This window comes from Plectropomus leopardus, chromosome 3 (genome assembly GCF_026936395.1).
Source record: "Plectropomus leopardus strain MGB_pleo_1.0 chromosome 3, ASM2693639v1, whole genome shotgun sequence".
Classification (NCBI taxonomy): Eukaryota; Metazoa; Chordata; class Actinopteri; order Perciformes; family Serranidae; genus Plectropomus; species Plectropomus leopardus.
This window is the reverse complement of record NC_142178.1, coordinates 18,268,461-18,280,876: the sequence shown is the minus strand read 5'-3', so window position 1 is coordinate 18,280,876 and position 12,416 is coordinate 18,268,461. Positions and strand designations below refer to the sequence as shown.

The 12,416-nt window shown below is 38.2% G+C and overlaps 1 protein-coding gene across 5 annotated transcripts in view; it reads right to left on the bottom strand.

Annotated features, from left to right (window-relative positions):
- Nucleotides 1-12,416, bottom strand: part of LOC121942621 (protein ELFN1) — a 153,360-nt gene that overhangs the window by 91,252 nt on the left and 49,692 nt on the right. The window lies entirely within an intron of this gene.

Here is a 12,416-nt window from a genome sequence, read left to right as displayed (position 1 = left end):
GACATTCAGTGTGACAGTGGCATTCATGTAATATAGTGTTATAGAAAATCTTGTACTCTTGATGAATGATGAAGTAAATTTGATGAATATTAACAAAAACTTGATGAATGATTAAAAAAAACTCAGTAAGTCTCAGTTGTTCTTACTTTAATATACACAAATCTGATCAGAAAAGCTTTTGGCACAACACCTGCATGGACAGAAACATACTAAAAACTTAAAGTAACAGAAGAATCATTCAGCTTTAAATAGTATATTTCACACGTCACGCAGCTGTGCCTATCAGTGTAGTCTAAACATCTATAAGTCCTTGCTCTTGCAGTATCTTAGCATTCAGACACCATGGAGACTCATCAAATGCCTGCATGCAGACAGGGAAGGACTCTGAGGCCTCTGAAACATGACCATGGATGACACATACATTCATACAATTGCTCATGACTGTGCTTACAACAGATTGCAAACACAAAACATTTTTTGCCAACACTAGATATCAAACAAAAGCCAGAGATGGCATAAAGTTGCTGTGAGCCTCTTCACCTCTTCTTCCACTTACAGTGCAGAGTTTTGTCTTCATCTGTGTCTTTGCCTGCATGTCTGCTACTACCTGTACCAAAGAGTAGTGTCAAAGGCATGACCACTTGTAGCAAAATCTGGGGACCAAAACATCCCTAGAAGTACACTGCACAGCACACAGCCAGCAAATAAGAAAAAAAACTGCTCAACTTGAAGCAATCTTAGTCGACTAAGGGTTCTCCGACTAATGAATATTTCTGACTTTCAAAGGGCAGCCCTACTTTTTCTTGTGTTTGCTAGCTGTAAAGCTGCCCTGCATAAATCTGATGGTTGCTTTGTAATATCAGCTGTAAAGTCATTAGCAAACAGCAAGCCTCTTAGTGTCATGGAGCCAACAGTCCAAATGAATTAAAAGAACACACAGATAGAGATGCTTTTCTAAATATGATTGTAAATAATTTTACACTATTCTATCAACATGATTCTGGTCAATCACTGTTGGTCTCTCGTTTGTCACTATTATGGTCGATGCAGGTGTTTACTCATGGCTACAGAGGATGCTGCTGCAGGTAACATAACAGCCTCAGAGAGAGTTGTCACTAACAAAGATATCCTAAAGTCATAACCTTTAATAGCGTGTGGAAAAGGACCACACATCTATTTCTGTTTGTTATTTAAAGGTACTGCCTCCTTTCTGCAACACAGAAACATTTCTGCAGTCAGCTTTGCTTATGCACTGCTGTTCATTCCAGTACCTCACTACACAGCACATTAAAAATATCTGGAGTGGGATTTACAACCTCCTGTGAGTGTGAGTATTTTGTTTATGTGCCTACTTCCTACTGTGCAGGGGAGCATTTTCTGCAGTAATGATAATTCACCATCATTAAGGTCTCCCATAATAATGATACAGGCAGTAGCTACCAAGCAGACATCTCAGTAATCCTCTAACCGCCTGCGGTACCTGTGCTTTCATAAACCAGGTGAAATTCTATGAGTCCACGTTCCATGAAAACACATTGATAACAAGCTACTAAACATGTGCCACCATATGAAAGCCTGCAGATTCAGACGCAGCATGCAACTGCACAGAAAAGCACATTTGCACGTATCTATATTCTGTTCCCTTTAAATGTGTGAAATTTAACATTCAAATCACACAGAAGCAACTACACACATTTAGAAAATCTATCAGTACACATACAAACACAGATACAGCTGCAAGGACACCAGTGTCAATCAATTATTAGTCTCATCTTCCACAGCCTGTCACCCTCGCTGTAGCTATCACACTTCACACACAGCGCCGTGTGTGACTCTCTGACTGTGTGTGTGCTGACACAGGTTATTAGCGGTCTGTTCTGAACACCTGCACCTTGTGTGCTCTGAGCATCCCCCCTCACACACACACACACACACACACATACACGCATGCACATACCAAGAGACATTCACCCTGGTTTGTGATTGACAGACCATAATTTTGTCATCCAGAGAGGCTGAGACACTTGGGTGTCAAAGGATGTTCTCTCCTTCTCTCTTTCTCCCTCCATCCCTCATCCCCTGTTCCTCTTCTTATCTGCCTTCGTCCTTCCCTCTCAGCTGTGTGTGTGTGTGTGTGTGTGTGTGTGTGTGTGTGTGTGTGTGTGTGTGTGTGTGTGAGCGCGCGTGTGAACGCTCACCTGCTGCAGCTCCCAGCCTTTCATTGAAATGTTATTTAGCCAACCAATTAGATGTAGGGAACAGCAGGTGAGCCCTGAGCTCTATCCAATCAATGACCTTAATCCTCCCTAATCAACCAATTAAGATTCTATTATCGGCACAAAATCACGCACACACACACACACACACACACACACACACACAAACATACAGACACACGTACACCACCACGCTGGAATTGCAGAAATGCTGCATTATGTTATATCTTTCCAGAGATCTTATACCAAATTACTTATATGCCAAGAAGTAAGTATTATGTTATATCTTCTCACAGATGGTTCCAGAGCAAAGAAAGAGATTAGAAATTTGCTGTTTAATTAATTACTTGTCAGTTTATTATGAGGTGTAGAGTCCATAGAGTTGTCTCGCTTTGTTTATTCAACTTCTAATGAATGGAGGTCGTTTGAAAGGATGAAATATTATTAATAATAAAACCTCTCCTGGTGGCTTGAGGTGATACTACTCACACAGTTTCATATTGTAGGTTTTAAACCTTTAGTAGAGCATATTTCAAGCTGTGTTGAAAAATTTGCTGTTGAAGTATGACAGGCCACATAAATTTCACAAGGTGCACTGCAGTTTTCAGCCAAATTTTTTTCAAGTGGCTTCCTTTAAGGAAGTTATCAGCTAAAGAATCACTCTTTGCATGTTACATTTTCTTTATTAATTTTAAACATATTTTTTTATTTAGTTTATTTTTGAAGGAATAATTTAGATTATCATCCCCTGAAAGACTGAAGACTCTACCAATGGGTGGAAAATCAATCAATGGTAGAATATTGCTCACCATATTCTGTAAGACTTTACTTTAAGATCCTCTATTTAGTATTTAAAAGCAACACACAACCATTCGATATAGGCTTTATGCCATACTATAGTGTAGTTGAATGCAGCTTTAAGAACATTTTAGGTGTTTTTACAATATTTGTCAAGTATAACTTTTCCTATACACACATATTTTTATATTAACACAACTGTGTTGTACTATATATTTTAATTCATGACTTTATACATAAGCATCATCTCAGGGCTGCCTACAAATGCAATATAACTACACACAGTTAAAAAAAAAACCGATAATTTTAAAAAGGTTTTTTTTAGTTGACTGGATTTGAGTAGATAAGTTAGAATCATTACAAAACGTACCTCAACTGATCTTTAAAGGCAGCCCGGACACTAACTATGACCAATTTGACATACTAATGCCATAAAATACAAGGTTTCCTAATATACTAATGAAAAAGTTGTCAGTGAAATATATCTAATATTGTCTTTACTGTAGCCTGTATCTGTTGGTGTTTTTAAATTTGCATGAATTTTTAGATGTTTTCAATTAAAATAGAGTCACTGAAGAGGTAAATCCAGAATGATACTAATGATATTGTTGATAGTGTTTAGTGATAGTAAAAAATAAGTCAGTAATGCTTTGTGGAAAATAAACTGAACTGCATATTTGCTTGTTATTGTTTGATATGATTATAATTATTTTTTATTTGTCTTTTAAAGAAAATGAAATTAATGTTATATTGTATTTCTCAATTTAACACACTACCCTGTTGATAAAAAGAGATGTGTAACTGACAAATGTCTTTCACTTCACTTGAACGGAGAAAAAATAAGGCAGATTATTGAGAGTGTATTTTTACTGCAAATAGATGTTGTAAAGGATATTTTTTGCATTTCTTTTCCCGGGTAAGAACATTAAAGGGTTAGTCCAGTTCATTACTGTATCATGAATATCTCTCTCTTCATTCATCTCCTACTGTGCTCTGTAAATTAAAAGTAAAAAACACCATAAATGTTTTAAATAATAATGCATGCGCATCCTCAAGAGCCCTGTAGAGTCTTATTTGCAATTGAAATCCTTCTAGCTTCTTTGAGTCACTTCCAAGATCCTAGAGTTGCAGTTGGGAAAAGGGCGCAAATAGAGGTCACATTAAATGAAGGACCAGGACAGATGAATGCAAGGGATCCACTAGTAATTTACAGTAAAACCAACATGTATATGCAGGGGTAGATAAGCAGGAAGAAGCAAAAAAACAACAAAACAAAAGAAAATTTCCCTTGTAATAATATAAAGCCCTCAGGTCTCACAGGATTGTATATTTTTTTTCATTTTCTCTCTGCCTTTAAGTGTGTAATTGCTGAGGTTCAGAAATATGTGGACATATATAACTGCATGTTTTCATGTATGTTTACAAGGCAGAAGAAGACAAAGGGGGACCATTCTGACGCACAGCAGCATTGACATCTTTGTATACCTCTTATTGCCTTTCCTCATCTGTTCCTCCTTCACCCGCATTACATTTCTGTAGCGACTGAGATCCCTACATTTATTCAGATTTATTTTAGTCCAGAGTATCTCAAACAAGGCAAGTAATTGTTTGCTCTGAGCAATAAGATGTGGGAGGGAGCGGTGGAAGAGATAGACGAAGGAGAGCAAGAGGCAGGGAATTAAATAAGAGCTAGAGAAACTAAAACTGTACAAGAACAAGGACACACGAGTACACAGATTGTTGATGGAGGAAGAAATTGGTGGTTGAAGCAGGAAAGTGTTCATATGTTAAGTATAGCACTTATTTATGTATGTACAAAAAAAGAAAAAAGAGAGAGAGAAAGAAGAGAGTGGGATGTTATTTGTATACAATCGGCTGCTATAAGAAAAGACATCCATTGCTGTTTCATTATGGATCTTAATTGATTTTCAGTATTGAATTCTTTTGTCTGTTGCTTTTGTTTGTCATAGAGAAGACCATGTTTAGTGATTTTAACATTGCCTCCTCAGCTCACCTTTGAACTTTAATGAATAGAATAGAATAGAATAGAATATTCCTTTATTGATCCCCCATTGGGGGAAATTCCAAATGTTACAGCAGCATGAAAAAAGAAAAGTGAAATGTAACAAAGAAAATAACAATAACAAATAACAATAAATAAGTAATAAAATAAGTATGTACATAGAGGAAATAAGGTATGTACACATAATAATAATTAAGTAATAGAATAGTATGTACGTATGTATGTATGTAGTATGTATGTATGTAATGCTGACTCAGGTCAATCGAAAGAGAAAAAACAAATTGACTAGTTGACTAGAGCCAATACGAGAAATCTATCTTTGAGTGTGACATCGCGCAAAGCACGGCTTTATTTTTAAAATGAAGGAAGCAGTCGATGCAGCTGTGCAAAACATAGTGGCACACTGCACTGGTTTTCTGCCAGATTTTACAGCCATAGTTCAGCTAAATTGAACTTCCAAGAGAATTTGGCAGAAGTTATGAAGGCAACAATTTAACTGCAGAGAAAGACTGGGGAGAAGTTAAAGGAAAAGACTCACGAAATGACCAATACAGAACAATGCAACAGTCATATACTTTCCGAATTCCTTGGCCTGGCATCAGCGGCCCATTCACTCCTACTTAAGACAGTAATCTTTAAAAACAAATTTATACTTTTATTTTCCACAAACGGATGGTTACTGTAGCTTTTGGCAAATGTAGTGCATTTGTTGGGGACTATTTTCTGCTGCAGATTAATAAGCATTTGGTGCTGTATTAAGTAATTATAGGAGTAAAGTGGTCTATGTGACACTGACTACAAATAAACAAATCATGAAAACGCAGGCATGGGATTTGTTGATAATAATAATATATTAGCTGTGTCCCCTTGAAATCATGGTTATACACAACTAAATTGAAACACCAAATGTGTTTTCAGGGGAAACATAATTCAGAGATAGTGAGGATGTTGTTAATTAATGTACCTGGCAAGCTGCAAAATGTCGATACCAAATGTACACGAAATGTTTGCTGACAACGTATTTCATTTGTTCTCCATCAAAATAGGTAATCTTGTTATATACACTATCCACTCGTAGTGCCTGCAGTATTGTTTTTGTATTATTACATTTTTTTATTACTAACTGACTAAAATCCTGATCTTTCCTTAACGTTAACAGTACACAAATCCAGTGTGGTACATAAATAATGTGTTTTGAAAGCAGCAGTGGTGGGCAACATAGAGGGAAATCCAGAATTTCTCAATGAAGAAAAGAGAGCTGATCTGCTTCCAGCCCCTTTTCACAGTTGTTTTGTTAGTTTTTACTTTTTTATGGGTAAATCATGTTAAACAAAATACTAATAAATTAATTTGGATGTTTACATTATTTTAAAATGTGTCTGGAGGTGGACTTCAAGCAGATACACTACATGACCTTTGCAGAAGCGAAAAACACACCAACTACTCCAGGCAATAACCAGGGCCGGTAAGAGTTATAACAAGCAAAAAAACAAAACAATACAGTCATCAGGTGCTTACTGTGTGGCATAATACAATCACATCTGAGAAACCTTGTAACTATAATTACCCTAGAATTCCTGTTTGGTATGTTGTTGCCACTAATTTGCTCTTCTACTCTCATTAAATTGACGATGGTGTTTTGTTCTTTTTGTACACAGTGTATGAACGAAAAAATTGTAGCTATCCTTTTCTATTTTTTGCGTAAAAACTTTACACCAGCATTCCTGACACAAGTAACAATCTAGTTCAGTTGAATTCCAGCACTAAGGCATCCAGTTGTCTGTGTTGCCATGGTGTTCTTGTGTTTGTACACATGCTATGGCTCAGTGAACAACCCCGACTTCATTATGTAAGTCCAGGTATTTTTCTACCACCCTCTGTATTGTGTGTACCGTGTGCACCACTCTGTGCGTGTGTGTCTGTACACGTGCGTGCGTGCGTGTGTGACACGGAGAGAGAGAGGATATGTGTGCCCTGCATTGCGTTTTAACGGGGTAGCACATGCTGAGACTGAGGAACAGTTCTTTACATCTGCCTTAATTGAACCGCACTCAAGCATAAATTAGCCCGCCCTGCACACTCTGCACTTTCTACCATGTGTGTGTGTGTGTGTGTGTGTGTGTGTGTGTGTGTGTGTGTGTGTGTGTGTGTGTGCGTGTGTGTTTGAGAGCGTGTTTAAGTAGGCAACTGCCCACATGTGTTTGTGCATTTGGTAAACTGATTTTAAACTGGATTATTTTTATTTTTGCCTGTTTTATCTCTCTCTTTTTTGCACATAATAGCCCTACATATATGCACAAGATTAATAGCTGGATTGACCTGCATACCTTTGGTAATTTTTTATAATTGTGGAGGTTAAGTTAAAATTTTACCACAGATTACCTCCAATATTCTGCCGCAGACGACATGTGATAATAATGGTCCCATTAATCAGCATCTGATTTGAGGTCGTATTTAGGTTTTATGGTTTTCTCTATGCGTCTTTTTTGCCTCCTTCCCAGTAAAGAATTATGAAGGCAGTGTTGGCAATCACAAATGAAAGTTATCACAGCATTTTGGGTGCAGGAGTCTCATCTCTCTACACAGAATGGACACCAATTTTCATAAGAGCAAACTCAAATCCATCACAACAGCAAAATCGAAAAGATAGATGACAAGATGGCAGTCATGTGATAATGTGTGGCAGAATCAGTTCTGCTTGTTTAACCCACGTTTATAGGAAAAAGGAGGTTAACGCTGTACATCACCTCTAGCACTGCTGTGTCATGTTTCTGTGTTTTGTAGAATGACATTATAAATGACTCAGCACATCATATCCAGAAATAATATCAGTAAATTCAAGTAAAATAGAAACTTTTTCTGTGGAAAGGTACTGCACAAAACACTGATATTTATTTAAACATGAGGTCACGGGGTAATACTAGTCTTGTGCAGATATGGATGTACTAGAGAATGGATGACTGAGGGGGCCCACTGAGCACAGGGACAGGGGCCCAAACTATCAGGGGTTCTCCTTGCCGTTATCTGCAAAATGTCGCTCCAATTAGCATGCACCAACCAGGATGAGATTCAAAATGACCACAAAGAGACTCAAAAAGACCAGAAAGAGATAGAGAGGAACTGGAAAGAGACACAACACTATTAATAAGGGCAAAAAAAACCATAAAAGATACAAAACCTCCTCAAAAAGACACAAAACCACAAAAGATTGCATAATGAATGGAAAGACAGTCAAAACAGGGGAAAAAATGAGGCAAAACCACCAGAAACTCTTTGTGTCTAGCTCCTCTGTAGGAGAGGTGATGGGGCTTTTGCATATCTGTGCCTCGGGGCCCATTGTTTTATAATCCGCCCACAGCTATATTCACTTTGAGGCTGTTTTAAATCACAATATACAGTTTAATGACTAGTATTCCAGGATTAATCAATCATTCTTTTGATGATTTTGATTTAAAAAGTTGATTAAGGAAAATCTCCTCTCTCTCATACTCCTCCATTGGGAGTTTTTACAATCCTCACTGACACATTCATTATTTCCACTTTCTCACACTGCCTTCTCTCAGTTACAGTTTTCAATTTCATGACCAATTATCTGTCTTCTCATGTTCTATTCCAGCTTTAAATGTTTATACCCAAGTCTGAGTCTTGCACAAACCTCTGCTTCTTCCATCATCATAATCTGCAGATTTTAGTGGGAGTTTCAACAAGAAGTTCACGTCATTCTCATGCACTGTTTGAACGTATACAGAATGTAATGCACCTCGATTCGTTTTAACCTTCATGAGCCAGTATTCAAGTACTACCATGTTATTGGAAAGGCTGCAATTACATGACCAATGCACTGACAGGAGTAAAGAATTCAGACTGAAAGTTTGCATTAAGAGGCAGATCAGGGTGGTCAAAGAGGAACAGGACTTTCCCCCTGGAGAATAGTGTTTGTGTGCCCTGTGAAACCAAGTAAATGTTGAGTTGCTTTAATGTATGCAGTCAAATTTTTCTTTCCCTAAACCTAACCAAAGTAACTTAACTTGTCTCAACCTAACCTATATAACTTTACATTACGTGCTAGTTTGTTATATGCGCATTTTCTTAAGGTATCACAGAAACACTTGCGCGGATACATTGAGGAGGTGTTGTATCTTTACAACTATGAACATTTAGATTCTGAGGAGCATCTGTCCAACACTTTGCCCTCAAGAAACTTTTATCCCCACCCTCAACTATTTCAAAATGGAGTCCTCCAACCTAAATTACAAATTGCCTTGTTTGTCAGGGCCAAACTATTACAAATGACTATAACAAAAACATTCATTTAGTAAGCGTTTACTGCTCTGCCACCTCTGTGGTTAAAGTTTGATTGAGTTTAGGCCACTGAAATTACTTGGTTAGGATGAGAAAAAGATTGTGCCCACGGTTAAAGAAACAAACACTGACTGTTTGTCCGAGTCGGGTTGCAGATAACTGTCTTCTTCGTCAAGGGTCACACACTTTGTTGGCCTAACCGTCCACCCCAACCTCCTCTCTAACTGTGTTTTTAGAGAGAACATGAAGTGAATTTTAGAGAAGGCACAATCGCACACAAAGTCAATGGAAAGACATGATTAGACACGAATTGGCCTTGGGCAGGACAAATTGGCGGACTGCTTCGTAAATGTACAGAGACGGGAGGAAAAAGGAGAGAGTGTGGAAGAAAATGTTCACAAGAGGTCGTTTGTCAGGATCGTGTACATCAAACACGCTGTCATTTTCTTGCGAGGAGAATGTGTTTTGTAGTTTGTGGAGTTCTGAATATTTTTCAAGGCATGCATTCCTCACCAGGTTTATTCTCGTAAGAACCAACTTCACTGAAATCTTTAATGACACAAAAAACTGCACTGCATCCCAAAATAGCCCTCACACCATGTAACGGATATTATACATATTCAATCCAATCACTTCCTCGCTTCATCAGTATGCAGCACTTAGAAAGACCCACTTCACTTCCACTATTGGTCACAATCAGCGCTCCTTTTCTTACCTCCATACTCTCCTCCCCCTCTCTCACCTTCCCTCATCTATCTCTCATCTCCTCCTCATCACTAGAGAGACTATAAGGTAAGAGAAGCGAGGGCTCACTTCAATCAAACAATCTGAACAACTTCTTTCTATCTCCTGATTTCTCAGTTTCGCTCTCTGCGGGAAACAGGACATACAAATCCCTTTGAATGGTCTTGAGTTGGGGGCAGATAAGCTGTTATGTCAAAAGAAAGAAAGAAAAAGATACAGGAGGGGAAGGAAAGGAGAGAGGAAGACAGAAGGAAAAAGAGGGCCAGGCTGGAAGAGAGAGGATCAGTTCAAAACACAAAAAGTGTTTGAGTGCGAAATTGGTTGAAGTTGTGCTGTTGCCTCAGTCACACTCCAGTCTAGAGGTAGTGGTGTCTGGGGCATGCAGGAGTGTAGCGGCACTCAGAAGATGGAGACAACTGGTGATCAGAAGCTATCAGGGCATCAGATTCTTGCCCCCTGCTTTGAAACTGGTTCGCTTTACTGACTTCACTTGTGAAAGTGTGTTGTGTATTTCTGAGAGAGACTCTTTCCTCAGGACGCAAAGCTGCAAGGACAAAAACCCCAGTGACAAAGAGACTATAGATTGTGTGTATTACATTCTGTAAAATCTGAATATCAAACTTCCAATTATGAGAGATATAAGAGATGAAAGTACTGCTACTGTTGAAGCAGACACTTCAAGCGCAGTGAGAGATGAGAGGCTGCAGAGGAGAAGAGGAGAAATAAGTCTCAAGGCTGTGTGTGAACAAGAGGGCAGAAAGCAAATAGTGAGACAAGACAGTCAAGAAGAAGCATTATAAGGCATTAGGCAGTAATGTTACAGTAATGTGATTACTTTTATCAGTGACAGGAGTAATCATTTGAAATTCCGTAGTTAAATCCAGTGGTGGAAGAAGCAGTCAGATATTTTATATAAGTAAAAATAGCAATATCACAGTGTAGAAAGACTCTTTTCCAAATAGAAGTCCTGCATTCTAGATTTTACCTCTGTTTTGGTATTAGCATCAAAATATACTTAAAGTACAAAAGTTAAAGTATTCATAATGCAGAATGGCTCATGTCAAAATGCCCATTTGTATTTCAATTACTCGCCACATCACGTTGAATTTGTGGAGAAAAGTGTTTTTCAGGCATGCCTCCACATTGAACAGGTAATCCACAAACGGCCAACATTTTTGGTGAATACAAAAAAAATGTAGTCTGCATTTAACAACAGCAAAAACATATTAAAACCTCCAAAAACAAACTCTAACACAACTCACACAATATAATGTGAGCCTCAGTTATCCAGTCGTATGGTCAGTACTTCCTAAACGCATGTATTTTCTCTAAAACCATACAATACAGTATAAAGCACTTCAGCCTATGAGTACCGAGCCCTAAGTGTGCCAGAGCACATGCGTGGGTATGAGCTCCACTTGAACAAATGCACGTGCTTGCCAAGGCACCTACTCGGCCATACATGAGACTGTTTTAGTGTTTTAAATCAAAATTTTTAAGCGAAAATACATGTGTTTGGGAAGTACTGAGCATTTCACTGGATAAATGAGGATCAAAGTATACTGCACAAACTGTGAGAGTTTGGAAACTGATGTTTTGATATTAGTTTGGTGCTGGTAATCACAGTCCCTGTTTACTTCAATTCAGGAAGAATATTCGCCTTTTTGGATTATCAGTAATTAAGTAGTAGAGCCAGGGTTTCTCACACATTTGATTATTTATGGCAAGCTGCCACAACTAAATTATCCACCAACACAAATGCATTTTTGGAACTGGAGTGGTTATTGGGGCAGAGACGGCACAGCAGAAAGACTGGTGCATTGAAAGTGAAACTTAACCATTCATTCTGCTGAGTTTAAAAGTTCACTTTCACTTACAAACTCCTCCTCTCATCCATCCATTTGATCTGATCAGCTGTGAACAGATCAGCAGATCAATTATCCACGCTGCGAGTGACAAACTGCTGCTGAGGGGAAAAAAGAACTAATGGAGAGCTCTGCCTGAAATGCTGTGTTCTCAGACCTGCAAAAATATCCAAATTTATAGAGAGATGACAGAAAGGGGCACAAAGGGCTTTAAAAGATGCCCAGAAAATAAACTTACATACAAATGGTCATTTTGTGGGTGAAGGACTCCTCAAAATATCTGAGATGCTAATTAAAGTAGAGCAGTTTCACCAGGAGTTAAGATAAGAAGGTTGAGATTTATTCTGTCTCTGTGGAAAGACTGATTCAGAAATATGTTAGCTAAAGGGTCTGCAGGAGGTTAGCCTCAGGTGAAAAAGAAAATGCCCTCAAGCAAATCTAAAGCTGTCTAATTTACATGTTGTGTTC